This window comes from Hydra viridissima, unplaced genomic scaffold (assembly GCF_058129835.1).
Source record: "Hydra viridissima isolate aposymbiotic clone 2 unplaced genomic scaffold, HvirCarnegie_v1 scaffold_50, whole genome shotgun sequence".
Taxonomy (NCBI): Eukaryota; Metazoa; Cnidaria; class Hydrozoa; order Anthoathecata; family Hydridae; genus Hydra; species Hydra viridissima.
Window position 1 is genome coordinate 42745 of NW_028324335.1, and position 20609 is coordinate 63353.

Here is a 20609-nt window from a genome sequence, read left to right on the forward strand (position 1 = left end):
AATCTCTTAGAAAATTTTTAGTGAATTCTTTTAATGTATCTGAATAATTTTTCATGTGCTTTATAATTGTAGTATCGAACAAAAAAGGACTAATAGTGATGCCAAATACTATTCGCAGGAAAAGGTAAATAATTAACATGTTGTTCTTATCATCATACCATAAAATTCGCAATAGATCATTATGGTCATTGCATATACCAACAATTAGAAACCCTTAACAGAAATCAGATATCAGTTCTATCTTGAACATGCGAAAACGTAAAAGTGTACTAAACGCATGTCAGTAAACATGGGCTAGTATACAAACTTTCATTAATTGAAGGACCACCCTCTTTTGCGGAACCATCAGACACAACACGTAACTTTGTTGTCTCTTTATTATCTTGTAGTACTGCATGATGAGGTAGATAATGAACTTTTCCAGGTTCACCTGGATCATAGACTCGTTCAATGTTTTCGTTTTCGTATGAAGTTATTACTTCTTGGTATCGTTGTTTTAAATCAGTATTTTTCTCAAACTTTCTTTGTAATGAAATAAATTTTTTTAAACTAATGTTATAATTATCAGGTAAAAATTCACACTTTTGTTTTAATAGTAGCTTTGTCACATTCGTTCCCTATTAAACTTAATGTCATTTTTTAAATTGCTGGTAAAAATTGTCTTGCTCTTGGAAATCACTGGATTCAGATTCCCGAAATATTCGTAATTCCAACCTTAAGACATTGTCTGATTGTGAAGTCGACATCAAATTAGTTTAAATAAAATTCTCACGAGCACCGGTGTCAGATGGACCACAAACAATCCATTCTTAAATACTTTCAAGAGCAACTAGATCATTGTTGTAATCTCTTATTATTTTTCCAGTAACTATTGAGTAATAAGGATGTTAACAGATTCATTTTTCTTTAAGATACAGCTAAAGGGATTCCTTTTAAGTAAACATATTTTTGTTGCAAAAGATTGAAGTTAGGATTTTTTAATGGTGAATATATGAAAGGAATACATAATGCCTCCATGTACATATTATTCTTCGGATCTCTATTCTTCAAACAAACACGAACAACATCTAGTGTTTTGATTAAACCTTCATCTGATGCAAACCTTTTAATTATTAAACTTTCTGTGCGTAACTTCTTTAACTTCAATTTTTTACGTAATGCATCTGTAATGTAAGTTCCATGACTGTATCCATCAAATAATACTCTAATACAACTGGATAAAATGTGACATGAGTTTGAAGCTGTAGCTTTAGCAGACTGTAGAATAACACGGTTGTTGGTAGCCTCATGCTGGTTTTGATGAGTAATTGAATAACTCTGAACTTCTGATAACAATTTCTTTGTTATCAGAAGTCCAGAGTTATTCAATTACTTTCAGCATCGCAAAAAGTTATGTTATGCTTCGTTTTGCATTTTATGCACTTACAATTTAATCGACAAAAACTCGCTTTATATCCTCTTTTTAGGCAAACAAAACATCTGCTCTCCTTTTGAACTACACTTCGACGGTTTTTTACATCAGTTTTACTTCTGCATTTAAATGATAAATGTTGTTCTTTACAAAACACACAAGTGTCTCTAGTTTTTTTATTATTTCTTGGGATAGTGTTATGGTTAAAATGTCTTTGACTATTGTTAAAATGGTGCTGATTATTTTTTTTTAATATCAATGTGCATATTCTGTAATGCGATTGGTATATTTTCTTTTACTTCGATACTTGTATTAGTAACAGCTTCACAATGCTCTAGAGCTGAAAGTTCTTTCTTAATCACATTCATAAATTTTTTTAATTGGCATTACTAAGTTCCAGTTACCACTTTTAAAATGTCTTGAAATAACAATGATTAATTCACGTGGAATTCTTTCTGATATAATGGCAATAAGAAGTGATCCATAATTTCAAGCTTATCATATATTTGACGGAGTTGTTTTACTTCTTTTAAATTTTGCACTGGATTTATTTTTCGAAAATCATCGATTTGCGCTGCAATGAGACTTGAGTATTACCAAACCTGTCCTTAAAAGGTTGTTACTAAATAAACAAATTCCTCGTGCATACAAGATTTTTTGTCACAAATCAAAATTTGAATTTTTTCTTTTATTAACAAAAGAATCTCTTCCTCTGCCCTTCCCGTTTAATTAAGAATAGTTCACACCTACTCAAAAAAATTATAGCATTATTAATCCTCCTAGTGGTGGTGCTAGTGTAAGCTATAAATTAGTGAATATCTTTCCATAAACAGTTAGCCGTTACGACTACAGTTAGTCTAAATTAGTATTGCTAAATTAAAATTATTATTGACATTGAACTGTTATTAGTATGGTTATGAGTTTATCAATTTAACTATTTTAAGTCGCTATTGCACTATCTGTATAGTATAGGTTGCTAGACAGAGTAAAAAAAGGGTGCGATACGCAAACATCAACTCGAAATAGAGGTTCCACTGGATGTGTAGCAATGGTACAAAAAAAATACAGTCAACTGGTAATACTACAGTCTACAGCAAATCTAAGTAATAACAATGTGTGATCTGGGGCGTTGCGTGAGAAAATTCCGGAGGGGGGGGGGGGGAAAAGACCTTGTTTTTTCTAACTGCTTAACATAGTTTTCACAACTGTTTTTTTTAATTCAAGAAATCAATTCTGCCCTATTTACAAAATCTACTGATTGTTATACTACACTGCACTCACTCTCATGAATTGCCAATTATCAGTATTAAAGTCTATTAGCAAAACAAAGCTTCCTTTACATATACGCAAATATTCTTTTCAGAAAACGTCTAAAGGTTTTACCCATTCATAGTGAAATTGTACCAGTACAAAAAAATGTTACAATTTACAAATCCAATAAACTTTAACAAACCATTCTGGAAGCATATATAGCATTTTAAAATTTTACGGAAATGAGTAAGTACAAAGGAATAAGGAAAATATTATCTTTTTACCAAACTTATACGCACAATATTTTATCATCAGTTTATCATTTTTTGTCTACTGTTTGATTTTAATATGACGTTTCATCAATTGAACCCATCGTTTAACAAGATGTTTGGTGTTAACTACTTTATAATGTTCTTTTTCGCACTTCTGCAGCATGAGACTATCCAATCTCTCGACACTCATTGTTGTTCTCAGATGTGATTTTACAATCTTGAGTTTACTGAAAGAACTTTCATTTGATAATACACTCTAAGCAGCTGAGATTACAAAAGCACATAGTTTATGGGCTTGTTTCAGTATATCCTTTAACTTCACAACATGGTACAAAATGTCTTGCAGCGTCTTAGCTGGTGTTCTTGATGGCTTAAAATCTTCATCACCTTCTTCTAAATAGATATCTATCAAAATTTCCATCAGGATTTTCAGCACATGAACATCTGGAAAATGATCCTTGTATCCAGGAAGAAAAAGTTTGTTTGCTTTTGTTAAGTTTTCAAAACTGAAATTATCCTTATTTAAGGAAACCTAAAATGTTTGGTGATAGGGGCAAATATTTCCTTTGATGCTGCCGAGTTTTCAGTTAGACCAATGGCTAGAGAGTCTATGACCTCTTTGAATTCTTCTGATAAAAAGCTTTCATCTCCATTGCTATTAATCTAGAGTGTCGTTCGTAATCATTTTTTATTGCATCAATGTGTAATTTTCTAGAAAATATTACTGCACTTTTAATCAAATTATTCATAGCATCTGTATCGTTACTGATATTTTGTATGTTCTTGGCAGTACTATCAATTACATTAATACTGTCAATGACATTGAAGTTTGGACTTTCTAAGATTTCTGTTAATATTTTTATCTACTCTATGATATTCTTCATGAAGAAAAGAGTAATAAAGAAATCAAAAGTTGTTACTTTTTTTCAGAAGTCCTATTGCCTTAGTTCTCGTGTTAGTATCAAAAATCTTATTAATTGAGATGTTCAGAAGAAGATCAATAACTTTCTCTAAACACTGATTTAAAGCCTTAACAGATTTTGCTCGTGCGGTCCATCATGTTCTAGACAGGTTTACAAGCTGTATTGCACTGTCAATGTCTTCAGGTTTTTCTTTAAAATGACTAAATCTTTTTGTCCTTGATGTGAAGAAAACATGCAACTGTTCGAGGACATAAAACAATTCTCGTATTAATGTATTAACTTTGCAGGCATGTTCAAAAGCAGTGTTTGTACTGAGGCCTTGACAAGGTATTATGCCCAACTTCTTCTGTTATATACATTTGTACTCCTTCAAACTCTCGTAGTCATACGACTAAGAAGCTATCTTTGATGTGTCAATGCCTTTTTTATGTAAAGAAGATAAAATAAGCTCAGCCATCCCTTTTCCAGTCTTATCAGTGCATTCGACGGATTTCAACAGCCTTTCCCGAATCTAACCGTTTTTCAAAACATTTTTTGACACTTCCACCACAGAACTTATTGCATTCAAAATTTCATTTGCAGCGAACTTTTCATTTACTGATTCTTCTTTACAATATATTTTATAAATGTCATTACAATTTTTAAGATTATCTATTAAAACACCCAAACTCCCCATGAGCGAAGTCCAATTTGTTGTTTCACTGCTTACTTCAGTACTATCCAAGTTAATAATATTCGTGTCATCTTTTTCATCTCGGTCAGGAAACTGAGTTAAATGATCTGATTTAGAATTTAATTCTGTAAATTTCTCTGCTTGTTCCTGGACTACAACATAACTCGGGTTTTCCACTTTTGCATCATTATCTTGAATTTTTGAACTTGCGTACTCTTCAAATTTCTAATCAGAAGATTTTGTTTCTTCTTCTATGGATATACCACATGTTGAAGTCGATGTTTCAATTATTATCAAGTCTAACTTTGTATGTTTACTACTTTGTATTTCATCACCCACTTCAACATCGTTACAAGCATTCTGAGGTTCCGTTTTTCGTTTTTTTGAAGCTAAAGATACTACAAATGGATTCTCTGGGGCTCCCACTGTTAGTATATGAACCTTTCTACCACTATGAACGGATTTCATGACTGGTTTTATTGTCGTTGTTAAATACTGCTTTCCATATGCCAAATAGTAATTTATATCTTTTGCTTTTCATAGTTAGTGCTGGAAAACAAATGCAGATACTATAATTTACCGTAATTTTAAAATGATTTTAAAAATGTTTATAAAAGTTATCACTCTTAACAAGTGGGATAAGATATGAGTCTTACAATAATAGAATAAGACTAATAATCCTATTATATATTCTAATTAGGCCTATTACAACTACAAACCTAATTCTGATCCTACTATAGTATACTGATAATTAGAAATAATAACAGGCGCAAAACGTTCATTTCAGAGTTTAGCATTTATTTTCTTATACTTCCTGATGAAAAGCTTTATACTTTAAATTATTATATTAAAAAATGAATCATGTCATTTTAAATACTATTATATCTTTTATACAAAGACAGAAATGTTAAAATCAATTCATGGAAATAAATATTCACGTTTCAAAGTAGAAAGTATGAAAAAAAAAAGAATAACTGCTTTTAGTCAAACATAAAGCATAAACTTGCAGCTGCCATTTTTATTGTTGATAACAAAAAATAGTAGCGCGAAAAAAACAAAACAACGTGGATATCAAAAGGGCACTTAGTTATGACTTCGCAATTTGTTTCGTCTTGTGGAAAACAGCCTTAAGTCGTTTAATAAACGTTAAGTTTATTTGTCCAAGTCAAAAAAGAATTAGATCTTTGGTGGATTTTCGCAAACATTTTAATTTTATTTAACTAGAAAATATTTTTTAATTTTATCACCGATTTCCCAACTACTCCAACTTGTGGCAAGAAAATTCCCAATTTCCCTCTTTTCTAGATTCTGGAAGGGGGAGACTCCCCTCTACCCCCTCCAAGGCGATGCCCCTGTGTATGATATTTCTATATTACAAAATTATACGCGACTGCATCTAGTAACATAAACTTATTGTGATTGCTCAACAATATTTCGATCTAGCATTTCCAGATCTAGTCATGATTAACTTTTTAATACAGAAATAGCTATATGTAAAGATGCCTTTTCAATAATTTATAATTATGGTAATATAAATTATTATAGTAGCTATCACAATTATACAATTTTAAATAGCAATACTTTGTGTAATAATTATACTTTGCTACTTACCTGTTGACCCGCATGGAAATTTCCCATGGAAATTTATGAAAAAAACCCATGGAAAAACCATGAGTATTTAGAACACGTTCCCATGGCAAACTCATGAGTTTTTCATGGAAAAACTCATGAGTTTTCTATGGGAACTTGTTTCAAATACCCATGGTTTTTTCATGGGTTTTTATCACAGATTTTCCATGGAAAACTTATGGTTTTTTGTGTTGCAAATAAGAATTCCAAATTCCATGGTTTTTCCATGGTAAAACAGCATGTTTAGCTTTCGAATTATATGAAATCTCATGTTTTTTTAATTGCCATATATACCATAAAACGCAAACTTTATCACGTAAATTGCTAATATTATTGAGTTCTCTTGATCAATGGGATCGCTTTTGCAGAATAAAGTCAATAAACGAAGTAAAATTTAAATCTTGTTGAAAAACATAAATGAAAAATTTTTTTGCTAACAAATATCTTCTGGTTCATTTTCATCCACAATATTGTCTTTCGTTTGCCGCTTTTTGAATTTCCCTACATCTTGCAGCTTTTTAGCCATTGACTGCTTTCTCATACTGCTATCGGCTCCAGGATATTGTTTCTGAACGTACGCTACAAAACAAAGCAGGAAATACAAAACTTGTAATAAATAAAGTATAACGCATTGATTATTGGCATAAAAATATAACGTTTAGTAATGCCAATTAAAAAAATGATGCACAAATAGTTTTTACAAATGGCTTATTTTGAAATCTTACACAACAGTGCAGCAACTTTTAATGGATTCAATGCTTTCTTTGCTACTTTTGAAGAGTTACAAACACGACCTGTCACTGAACTCTGTGCCATCTCCTCTTGGGTGAATATCAAATCCATGAGCAGCCTACCAAGATGAGTTGCTCTTGTCAACTTAATCATGGAAAGCTTCGTGTTCGATACTGTGACACCAAACCCCAGATCAATCTGAAAGTTATAAGTAAAACTTATTTTAATTGGTAAAAATAAACCAAGTCATCCAACATTCACACATATAGCAACTAAATAGAATTAAGTATGTTTATCTAATGGTGATCATATTAGCATTTGACAAAGAAAAATGTTTTCTCTTTTTGAAGTATCTACTTGGCAAAAGTGACAAACTTAATAGATCGGCAATGCAGATGCAAAAGCCGATCTATCTTTGCTTTGCCAATTAATTATTACCCTTTTTGTAACAGGATGCAGATTAAAATGTATTACATAGATTAAAATAATACAATCAAACCACTTACCATCCACAGTTTTAGTTTTGATCCATTTAAACTTTCTCCATGTTTTGTCAACGCCAATTTGTTCCAAAATGGCTCTTTGGACTGACATAGTTGACGGCCAAAATACCATACACTTATATTCATTTACTCAATGTGCTGGAATTACATCTTCAAATTGAGAACCAGCTTTTTCTTCCAACACAACTCTTGTCTAAAGTAACTTATTTTTAATAGTTTTGCTTGCCATATTTAACTAAACCAAGGCTAATATAAAAATAATTATCAAAGATTTTGTTTTTATATTTGACTAATTAGTAGATCATTGAATTAGAGAAAGTTATTTTAGCCAGTTTTCTATCTCGCCCCATTGTAGTATGGTTGGTTAAATCTATTTTAATTAACATCACCTTAATCTTTTTTATACCAAAATGATTTATTTATACAAAAGTTAAAATTGAGAAAATTTAAGGAGTATTTAATATAATAAATTTTTATGTTAAACGTTATATATTTTAAAAAATCTGCAATTAAATTAAAAAAAAGCTATATTTATAAACATTGGTTTTATTTTATACAAAGATCACTTGAAAATAAAATTAAATAAATTCATGAACTAATGACATACAAATAAAACCATTTTATAAGGTAACAACAGCTTTTCGGATAAGTTTTGACTTACATAACATTTTTGGGCAAAAACGAATCTGTTTCATATCTATTATATCAACATTTAACTCCTTAGAATCAATTGGACTTTTATAAAAAGATAAAAGCTGGTCATTCTTAAAAGCATAACATTTACAATTTTCTCCATCTATCTCTTTAATAAAAAAGAAAGTGATGTCCTCTAATAAAAACAACGAGTCACGAAAACGAGTACTTACTTTATAGACCAGGGTTTTTGTATTTTTCATAAAATGTAAGTTCTCCAACTCAGAAAGATGTTTTGCTACTTGCACTATTGGAGTTTTAGAGTTTTTTATATATTTCTTTAATGTTTGCATATATTTTTCGAAAGGAAATGAAGACAACTTGTTTAAAGAACACCAAAAATATTTTGCATCATCATGAACATGTATAATACAATAAACATTTTATACACAAAACGTATTCCCATATAAAAACTTGGCTTTCTTGCAAAAATATACTGATAAATTGTAAGCTTAATCAAGATAGTAACTACGAAATTCATCATTTTTAGACAATAAAATACGCGTTGCAATGCTAAATGTCAAAAAATGTTCATATATTGCATCTGAAACAATTCCCTTTAAAACAATAACACCAAAATAAAGTAAAAATTCCCTATATTCTGTTGCCTTCCAAAATAATAAATCTTCTGAAGATCGTGGTTGCCTTACAAAATCCGAAGGGAGTTTACCGTTAAAAGAAATAAGTTTAGCAGATATTTCTAATACCTGTGAGTTTGATAATTTGCATATCCTAGGACCAGATTTTAGAAAGATTAATCTTTTTTTGTAATTCCAAGGCACACTAAGTGCATGTAATCTAAAATGAAACCTTTAATGCAGTCAAAATCATCTATTTTAACTAATGGCGGTAGCTGCACTTGATGGCTATTTATATACAGAAGTTGATTAAAATCTTCATTTTTACGAAGCGGATAACTAATATCATCATTATATACAGTTCTGTTACTATCACGAGAACCTTTTACTTGACATCACTCACATGCATTATAACCTGTATGACCAAATATACACTTAAGAAAGGATCGTGCAGGTGCATCACATATATAAAAGCTTTAAGTTTTACAGCATACATCTTATCATTAAAGTGTATACCATCAATTCTCAAAATATTTATTTCATTTATAAAATCATCAAGATAATCTGTAACACAATTAGGTTTGCTTGTTCCAGAATGTAAAGCAGTAGTAAAAACACCTGAGCCATCAAAATTACCCAAAATAGGCCAAAGCTGAACTTTTGATGATTTGAATAAAGGAAGTCCATCGATGTTGATATCTAGGTTGATAGAATCGTGGTTTAAATGAAAACTCGGAAGAAAAACTAACTGCTTTAATACTGCACATTTTATACCAAAATAAATATATTCTCCGCCACATTTTTGTTTATAATCAATCTCTCTAGGAGTTTTTAGCAATGTACGTGAATCTTTTGGCAAGCAGCAATGTCCACTTTCCCTTAAAAGTTTGAGTAAATTGTCCATGAAAGATCTTGACAGATTGTATTTACATGATAAACTAACTAGACCATAAGTGATATCTTAATCTCCATTATCACTGTGACCACTATCATCGTTTAATGTAGGATGCATTGCTGGAACAGTATCAAAATCACATTCATCATAACTTCGCTCAGACTCTAACGATATAGATTTTGGTGTGCTGTTTGACTCAGAGAGCACACCAAAATCGATATTTTCAATTATCGTCTCGTTAGTGCAAACTGAAAATATATTTTTAACACATAAAGTATCATCAACAAAAGAGTTATATTCAATAGAACTAAAGCTATCCTCCTCTTTAACGATTTTCTTAAGTTCAGCATTTAATCTTCTGCATTTACGATAATACGTCATTCCTTTAAATGTTAACCTACATTAAACGTGCTCAATTTGGTTTTACGACGCGGAAACTGAAAACCTCGTATTGAAAGCACGGCTTAAACAATTTATTTAGCTCATGTGTAGTATACGGGTATACATATTTAAAACGTATACAATTTGTATTATCTTTATAATACGATTATCAGACAAATAGAATACGTTTTGGATACGTCTTGTGCAGGCTGGGCGCGTGAATATTAAATGAATAAAATGCCAATTTTCTTCTCTAGTAAAAGTTCTTGGTTGATAGATTTGGTAAATTAAGTCAGAAGCAATTGATACAAATCTTTGTTATATCCCTTCGTGCTTTAAACTTTGCATTTCGTTTTCCAACATAAAATGTTTCTGCATCTTTGTGGAGTTGTTCTTTCTGTAATTCTACCTCATGCAATTGTTGTTTAAGCATTTTGCATTCTGAATTAAAAGATAGTTCAATTTTTATTGCTTCGATTTTATCTTTAAACTCATCACATTTAGAATAAGTTTCAGTTCTAGGGTACCCAAAGAAATGTTAAAATTACTGTTAAATATATTGCGATAAGATTAATATGACAATTTATTATTTCCATATTTGATTTTAAACAGATTAAACACCTTGGTAATATTCTGTTCTTCAGGAAAATATAATCACCTTGTTTTTTGTTTTTTTGAGAATAGTGGGACTCTTGACCTCTGAAAGAAAAGATGTGATCACATATCTTATTTTTTAGTTCAGCAGTAAATCTTTTATAATGATTTTTGTGTTTTCCTCTTCGATCTTGAGGTGAGTGATCTATATAATGAAAAAACGTAATTTTTATATATGAAAAATGTTATTGGAAACGGGCGTTAAGAATAAAGATTTTATAATCATTAATGTATTCAATAAAAAATTATAATGTGCCTGTAGCTAAAAGACTTCTTTTTTATTTCCAATCTTCCCTTCTTTATGCCAAAGATTGAAGTAAATGCAGAAAAGCAAACATGAACAAACAAACTCTTACTTGTAATTACCTCTCGATTTGTTATAAAAGGTTTGTATTTTTAACTGCTATTATAACCTTTTAAATCGATATTTTGTTTTCTTCTTGAATCATTCGCCATTTTTATAAAATTTACATCAACCAAATCATCTGTGACTGTTTTAATAAACAAAGACTTACAGCTATCAGTATAAGTCTTGATAATTCAAAAAGTAAGAAATGTAGAGATGGGCCGATTCCAAAAAATACCGATTCCGATTCCGATTCCGATTCTCAGTTGCGATTCCGATTCTTTACGGATTCCGATTCTTTTGTGATTTTTATTATTTTAATTTAACTGATAGCACTTATAGTTATTTTAGTGCTTAGGCGAATTTTGAAAATAAAAACACGGAAGTCAGTTATATGTACAGGTGAAACAGGACTAATTACACCGAGGCTCTATGGAGAACGCCCTCCCCACTCATTTTGATCGAAAACCTTTTTTTTTTTTTTTATTGACCTCAAAAATGAGGTTTTTTTTTTACAAATCAAAGGAGTGTGCCCTTCCCCCCTCCCCTGCTTTTAAAACCGTGTTAGCCTTGTGAAATAATAAATAACAAATAATATAGTGAATGTTTGTATAACCTTATTATTAGTAATAAGAAAAAATGATATAGTCATAAGTAATGGATAGTGATCAGATAAACAGAATGTCGTATCTTCAGCATTTACATGTCACTACTATTAGTACTGATAGTTTAGAAATGGCAGATTTTTGTTCAAAAACACAAGCATTTGCACTCGTTCCGGAGTTAACCGGCTTCTTTTCTGGTTGCAGATAAGCCTCGCAGTACTAAATAACTGCTCCGAAAACACTGTACGTAGAAGCGTCCCTAAATATTTCTGCGCTAGTTTTTCCTTATTAAGAAATTTGGATTTCCTCCAGTAATCAAATACGTCTTCGTGACTTGCGAGTAGAGGTTCTTTTAATTACACTGCTACTTCGTCTGACATAGTGCAATACGCATTAAGTATCTAAAATATAAAAAGAATTGGTTTTTTCATATTTTTCACCTCCCCAAGGCCGAGGGGGCCACTTCAGTTGAGGAGGCTACTCATTTTTTTAAAAATTATTTTGTGTTCTTAATCGTGGTAATAGCCCTCTCTCAATTCTTTAAATCGGAAACACGGACCTTGACGAACAAGGTTGCTTCGCGGAGAAATATAGTCAAATATTTTGCAATATTTAAAGCAATTAATAATATAGAAGTACATATAATACTTACCACAGAATTTGTGTTAATTATTTGGTTATATAATGACCAGACAGCACCTGGAGCAGGTGTGGTTCGTTCTTGATTTTCAGCAACTTTAGTTTCAAGACCTTCGTCTATTTCTAGTGCATTCAACTCACTTATCAGTAAAGTAACAGCTTTCTCAGCCATCGCCCTGCTCCTAAAAATCTTGTTTTTAAATCTTGGATCTAGTATTGTTGCAAAGGCATATACAGATTTGTTCTCGCAGTCTCCATAACGACGATGCAAAGATTCACACAGAGATTCTTTGAAATTTCCGTAGTCCTTGATGCGATCAAGTGACATGTTAACTGTATTTATTATTGGGATAACATCTGATGTGGTTACTTTTGATGAACTTCCAGTAAGCGTGACGTCTTCAAAAGCTTTTAAAGCAGTAACGAGAGAAACCAAATAGTCCCATTCTTCGGTTGACAATTCTTTGTTTTTTTGACCAGCTTTTGGGAAATGTGGCGTTACCAACAGAATCGCATCTTTTTGTTCAATTTAACGGTTTAGCATGTGGAAGGTGCTATTTCATCTAGTTGGGTCATCTTGAATGATGCTGTGTTTATGAAGTCCCAAAATCTCCTGAGATTGTCTCAAATGTTTGTACGATTTAACCGAATGTTTAAAGTGTCCTACTATTCTTCTACATGTAGCAGTTAGTAAAGAAATTCCTTCATTGTCAAGACAGTCATCTTTTACAACCAACTGAAGTGTATGGGACAAGATAAGGAATGTTTGAAAATTTCCCTACTTCCATAGCTGAGACAATATTTCTGGCATTATCTCATACTAATACCTTGAGTTTTTCAAGTAGTCCCCAACGCTCAAGTGATTTATTCATAAATTTAACAAGATTATCTGCAGTGTGGGACTCGTATGGAAAAGGTACCACGTCAAGACTGATGTGAATTTGTTTCATATCTTCTGTTAGGAAATGTGCTGTTAGGCTCATGTAATCAAGATTAGCTGTGGAGCTCCACATGTCGGTTGTTATACTAACATGATCAGCTTTCTTTGCCAAGAAACGAATTTTGCTTGATACTTTCTGATAAATGTTAGGAATTTCAATAGTCGAAAAATATTTTCTGCTTAGTATTGTATATCTTGGCTCCAAAAACTCCAGTAACCTTTTGAAACCAGGATTTTCTACTATACTAACAGGTTGGTTATCTGTGCATATCATTTCTGGAATAAGCCTTGTAATTTTTATTGACTTCGGATCTGTAGATGTGAAAGGCCGGTCTTTGCAAACACTTGGTGCATTGTCTGTTGCTTAGGAAATGAATATCTAGGCTTCATTTTTACAGAACTAAGTGTAGAAGAAGAGCTTTTAGTATTAATCTCAGCATCCTCAGACTTAGGCCCGAGACTTGTGAATACAGATGTAAGTGTAATAGATCAAGGTTCCCTTGCCATGGTCATAGAAGTATCACAAGCAGGGTTAGGAATGAATTTAGAAGATGGTCCTGCAGTAGAGCTGCCATCACCCCTGGATATAACTGTTTGGCAAATACTGCATATTGCAGAGTTAGTGTCATTTAAATCGATCGCAAAATAGTTCCATACCTCGCTTTTCTTACGTTTTGGCATGATAATGATACTATATTCTGAAATAAAAACAGCATTTATAATAATAAAAAATAATAATAAAAACAATAATAACTATAATAAAACAAGCAAATAAGATTATTATAATAGTACTTATCGCCGGTTTAAGTATCAATTGAAATTTTGTGGCAGTATTTTGCGTATTTGCAACGTTTACTTTTGTTAAGGTTTTCCTTCGCAGTTTACTTACCTACTACAATGATATAAAACAAAAGAAAGTCACAACGGCAAAGAGTGAATATTTTATTTCAATTATCAAGGGAGTGTTAATAAAAGAAATAAAGTCGTTAAAAAGCCATTTTAGAAAGAATTTGAATCTTTAAAAAAGGTAGAGAATCGCGATTCTTACGATTTCTTGAAAATAGTTGGAATCGGGAGAATTGGAATCGGAATCGGCCCATCTCCAAAGAAAAGTAAACTTGGTTGATGTATATAAGGTATATATAGTAGGTGCAGAACATTATTTACATTCAAACTTGTTTTTCGGGGAGTTTATTTTTTGAATAATAAAGAAAAGAGATTTCATTCCATCAAACTTTAAATATACATCAAATCGTTTATTTGATTTGAATTCAAATAGAAAATATGCTATTACGGTTAATAAAGCTAGAAGGAGTAAAAAGTCAAAATTTTCAAAATGTGACCCTGCCGTTTCTCTTTGTCGAGTCTTCAAATAGTTATAGCATTTAAATTTCTTTATTAAACAAAATAAATCAATACTTAATTGAACTCTTTTGTATTTTTAGCTTGTGCCTGTCAGATACTAAAGTGTCGTCAGAGGATGTGCTAACAGCAACCAAAATAAAATTAAACACTGTGTCGAATATTAAGAAGATTTAAAATATGAAAGATGTTATAAAAATGTACATATTGCATATCTGTTTCTTTTTTATCATTATTTAATATATAGTCATTTCTTTTAAAAGTTTATAAATGCACGTTTTCAAATTTTTTCTCCTAATAACGAGTATTCCTTAAATGAAATACACCGATTGAGCTTTGTAACGCGCCATTATGAAACTTTAAGGTTTGGGAATCCGAGACCCTACGGGAGGGGTAAGAATAGAGATAACAATTCAAACCAATCCATCCAGCCATGAAAGATTTTAAACGGATCAGGTATCTGCATATCGTCTAATTTCAGTTTCAAATTATATTATTTTTTTAAATCTGCCTTAACTTCTAAGGCATGTACCAGAAAGAATCTGCGCGGACATTATAAAGGATATTTAAATAAATATTGTATTTTGTTATTGAATGTTATACATATTTTGAAAGTACATATACTAATATTATTAAATTTCAATTAAGAAACTTTGTGAAGTTTTGTACGTGAGAACGTACCCACTTAGCGTTTTACACTCGACATCAGCTTTTGCACAGTCGTCGGCTGTACTTTCTTGGTAGCTCTAATCCATTTATTTTTTAAGGGGGATTATCCCCCAAAATTAAATATAGACAATAGAAGAAAACTTTTTAAGTAATCTAACATACAATATAATGAAAACAAAAAATTTACATTTTTTTTTTTTTTTTGGTCAACGATTGTTGCATATACCCCAAAAAACCCCTAAAATAAGCAGAAAATATGATTTGCGCCGGCCAAGATTCAGCAAAAACTATTAAGAAAGGCAAAGTGAAACTTTGGTATTGCATTTAGAATAGGTGCTTGAGTGTTTTAAATGGAACAGATTTGGAAAAAAAAAATCTGGGTCTGAGCACATGTCCGACAAAAATGGTATTATAAAAAAGGGCAATTTTTTAAAAGGTAAAACAGCTATTCTGGTTTTTTTCTTGAGATATCAAAATTCTGTTCCATTTAAAACACAGGGCTTATTGAAAGGAAGATATGCTGAAAATTTGAGACAAAAAGCTTAAGCGGTACTCTTGCAACATTGACCGGCATATTGAAAAACCTCAAACTGAGAAAACGCTAAAAATGTAAAATTATTAAATAAAAAATCTCCAAACATACTAAATATTACATATAAGACTCTAATTTAAATTAAAAACCTCCTTTTTCATATAATTTGCCTTCATTTCCTAAGGTTTTATCACTTTTCTTCAATTTTTTAGCCCTTAATTTTTGACGACGCAATTTATTATTTGGCTTTCCTCGATAGATTGACCGTTTAAGGTGGATTTTGTTTATAACGTTTGAACCGTTTATTGTATAATAGCCAGGAATCATGTTAAGTTTTTCATAAATTAGGATTGACGATTTCATCCCAATATTAAAATTAGCTACAGCGTCGTAGACACTAAACTTTAGCACTGTAATGGTGACAAATTTTGTTTTTGGTATACGATTCCAAATTTTTCCATTAAAGGACTCATTCGCATTTAGTGTTTTGCCATGAAGACATTTTTTAAGCTCATCATCTTTAGTGAGGTCCTCAAAAACAGGTCTGATCTTGTATACAACCTCTTAAGGAAGGCCAGGGCCTGGCTTGTAGGTATTGGTTTTATTTACTTTGTCTCTGTTGAATTTACACCAACTACTTGCACCCGTTGGACAATGTGGGTAGTGCCAGTTGTTATCTTTCGACGATGCCACATGAAAAAGAGTTGCAAGTGCTGATGATTTCATGGCAACTATATCACCAGTATTTTGTCTAATTGCTATACCAAAAAAATTTTGCAATCGATCAATTGTTGCATCTGTCAATCTTCCACGACCACCTAGTCCTCTCACTTTTTTTTTCTATTTTCGAAGTCGTGTTCCAACACGCTTCTGATAGTGCCCAACACATTCCAATTTAGTTACTTGAGTGTCAGGATAAACATCTTTGACTATATTGTAGCTTTTACTATCTCCATCACCCAAAAAGTTAACATATTTTAGTTTATGTTTTTGAATTGATCGGTGGAAAATGCGACTGGCTCCTTCGCATTCCATTCCACTTGCAGAACCAATGAAGTTCATTTTACAAATATGTAAATTTTTAAAACTTGGCATAAGCAGTAGGATTTCTCTTAGCAAGGTTTTGATTTAAAGAGCACCCTCTGCAAAAACGACTCATTACCTCAACATCTATAACTTTTCCATTGTCTAATGAGAGTGCAGCAACCACACCATTTAATGAGGAAAATCCCCTACGCTGCCATGTCCCATCACACGATACACCAATATCTAAAATCTCATCTTCATTTTGACAATTTTGTCTTAATTCAGCTACAGCATCAGCCATTGTTTCCTGTGCAACTTCCTCTGTAATATTAGCTATTTTCAAAACAAGTTTATCATAGTTTTTCGACGTCATTGGTTTTGGCATGTTCATAAGGGTCGTAAATTTTTGAATTCCAGAATATCCTATTCCAAGAGTTCTCATTGTGTATATTGTACGTGTGTTTATATCAAAGATTCCTTTTTGATTTAATAATTTAGAAGTATAAAAGTTATTTTGACATTTACATTTTGAACAAAAAGTTGAAAGTTCACATGCAAGTCCTCGCTTTTTGCTAATGTTTTCAGTTATTGCTAAAGTTGTTTGAAAGCAAGTGGGGCAACTTAAAACCGATACAGCATCTGACAAAATAGAACAGTCAATTATTCTATAACCTATCACATCTTTGTTTTGGACATAAGCATTCTTTTGTGGTGTTAATTTCAAAATAGGTTGAAGCTTGCGAAAAGAAGTCGACGTTTTGAAGATGTCTTTTTGTTTATCAACAAAAGATTCAATATTATCATTTAAAAGGTGATTTAAATTATTTAAAATTTCACTGCCACGTAACACCTTTCCATTAAAAATCCTTTTTCTTTTTACTGTTCGTTTTGTTCTTGCTTTAACTCTATCTTCTTTTACCATGTTAAAAAACTTTTAAAAAATTTGTTTCTCTTGCGATAAAAATTGAGCTGAAACTAAACTTGAAAACTAATTTTTCTTACTAATAGTTTTATAAATCTAACAAGAAGCTCTTTAAATCTAACAAGAACCCAAATAAGATTTTTAGTTGCGAATTTTATCTAAGTTTTCATTGCATAAGAAGTCATTTGTTGAGGTGTACTACAAGACGTAAATTTATATTTTTTGAAAAACGGCATTGTTACTACTTGAAAAATGCAAAATTTTGATATTTAGAGTAATTTTTAGACATAGCCACTACGATTTTTGAAATCCTCATATATTAATGTATCTAAAACAGTTAAAAATTTTTTTTTGAATTTTTGAAATTTTTTGGGGGTGTATCCCCCTTAAGTCTTTAATGTTTCTGGCTTCTTTTACATTGAATCTTAGTTTTCTTTTCACAAGAGCCCACCCAGCCATCCAAAACATAAGGGTACCATTAGGGACCCACACGGGCTTTGATACGGGACACATATGAGCAACCCGTTGCTAGCCCAGCAGGAGATGCAAGCGGGTTCTACACGGGTCCCATACGCGCTTCCCACTGGGAACCATACGGTTCCCGTATGCAGCCCATTTAATTAGTCCATATGGTTACGACTAGGAAAATTTGGATACAGCCCAAAAGGAGCCTGCAAGTCTCATAAACGTGATACTTTTTCATTTAACCTCTGCCTTAAAGTCAGTCAGGAAGAAGTCATAAAGAACAAGAAACGTAGAAAAAATAAAACAAAATATTATTTAAACTGATTATTTTTAAAAAAAAGTCACTAATAATGTTAAACAAAATTGTCCAAACTCTCTGAAGGTGTTAGATAAACAGCATCGAGTTTAGTCGAGTAAACGGTAGCTCCAAATTTAGCAGATCTACGACTGTTACTTCCACGATCCTGTGAGTGGCAAACCATGTTGAAAGATCAGCTTCAATTTCCTTTTGTGTGGAATTTTTTGTGACGACATTTTGTATGAGAGTTGAATAAATTTGATATATGAACATCAATAAATACGAATTCTCTCAATACTAATTTTTTATTTTATCTAAGAAATTTTCGCTAGATTATTGATACTAGCATCTTCAGCTTTAATTACAAATTATTAATTAAGTTAAATTACAAACAAACTTTATTGGTAACGTCACTTTTTAATGGCTTCTTTAAAGCTCGCTTTAATTGGGTTTCTTTAATACTACGTAGTTATAAAAAATATGGCGTCCAGAATTGCGCTTTTACATACTGACCGTCATCTAAATTCATTCCTCCATTTTTAGGTCCGCACTTCGTCGATTGAGAATTATAGGTTTCTATGTGATGTTTTTTTAGTATAGAGAAAATCGACTTTAAACTTTTGGGAATGTTAATAGAATTTCGGACAAATTTTTGTCCAAAATGATTGTATACTTAGTTAAAAAGGAATTAGATGAAATATTTTGTAAACTAAGCTATACTTTCGATTTCAGTTAGAACGTTTTCTACAATAGTAACGTATTTTTTGTTAGAATTAAAAGGTTCTACAAGAAATATTTGTGGGATATAGGCCATATTTAAGAAAAAAAATAAAGCAAGAGACAACATTAAAAAACTAAAACATTGAATATTTTGTTAATAATAAGAAAAAATAAGAACATCTGAAAAAATAAAGTTTAAGTATCTAAATATTTTAACGAATTTTTATAACATTTTCATATTTCTTATCTTGTAAAGGCATAAATTTTAGCATGTCTTTCAGATCATTCTTTTTTTTTTCTGTAATGGCACTTTGATTAAACTTGAAAAGAATACCTGGTTTAGGCAAAGTAAACATAATATTCTTTTTAACTTCTTTATCTTTTTTTCTAGTATATTTCTCAGGTGGCTTTACATTGGTTGTATGAAACATTTTATTTGAATAAGAAACTTTATACCCAACAAGAGGTGCACGTTTAATTTGGAGTGATGTTATATTTGAAAATGGCACTTGTTTAAATAAAAATTTGTTTGCAACATTTTGGAAATCTTTAAAATCCTCTGACTGCATTTGAATAATTGTGAATGGTTTTTTCCTGTTTACTGTAAGTAAAAGTCTCATTAATGAAATTGGTGAGTAAAATTCAGAAGACTGCAGTTTTTTTTAATTTGACTGTGCATGTTATCAACATCCTGAACTGCAGAATGCCCTGGTACACTGTACTTCATTGTAATATCTTCAACTAGTCGGTGCTGAGTCAGAAAATAAATCATGGCAGTTGTCATTATTGAGTTGCGGTTTTGAGGAACACAACTATCACTCCAAGTAATGTAATATTTAGATTCAGGAAATGTTTTTGCAACATCATCAAAAATTTGTTCTTCCTGAAGTTACTTCTGGCCAAACAACACAGTACTTCTTAATAGTTTTGTTAGATTTAACATGTGCTGTCAGATTGTAAACATTTAGTTTTCTTTTGTAGAAAAAGCTACTTATTTCAGCTTTCGGACACTGAACAACTTTTTGAAGATCAAAACTAATTACTACTAAATCAACCAGCTCATTGTTATGGTCATATGTTTTTTCTTCACGCATTGCTATTTTTTCCTGCAAATGAACTTGCTGCACCTCTTTCATAGTGTTATCAAGTTTATTATTTTCTTTTGCTACTTTATAGGCTTCACAAGCATCACACCTGTCCTTTTTTGGTTTATGGAAACTTAAATTAAACTGAGTTTTAAATATAAATCTAAAGTAAGACTCTTTAACTTTTTTTGCTTCTTCCTCACTATTCGTTTCGATGTACAGCTGATACATCTTTTTTAAATTCAAATTTGAGGGTAAGTACTGTCGGGTGCTTGAAGACCTGCAATAGTGACTATCAACTGTTGGAAATGAACTTATGAAGTGAATTACTTTATTTTTTATTTCATCTGTAACCACTCTTTTAGTATGCTTACCCCTCATATCTGCTTTTGGCGTACCAGTCAA

At 31.4% G+C, this 20609-nt stretch overlaps 3 pseudogenes; all 3 read right to left on the minus strand.

The window, feature by feature from the left end:
* Positions 1-7972: 7972 nt before the first annotated feature.
* Positions 7973-9941, minus strand: LOC149876052 (uncharacterized; annotated as a pseudogene).
* Positions 9942-12366: 2425 nt separating this feature from the next.
* On the minus strand, positions 12367-13822 carry LOC149876053 (zinc finger BED domain-containing protein 4-like; annotated as a pseudogene).
* Positions 13823-15716: 1894 nt separating this feature from the next.
* LOC149876054 (uncharacterized) lies at positions 15717-19213 on the minus strand (annotated as a pseudogene).
* Positions 19214-20609: the final 1396 nt, after the last annotated feature.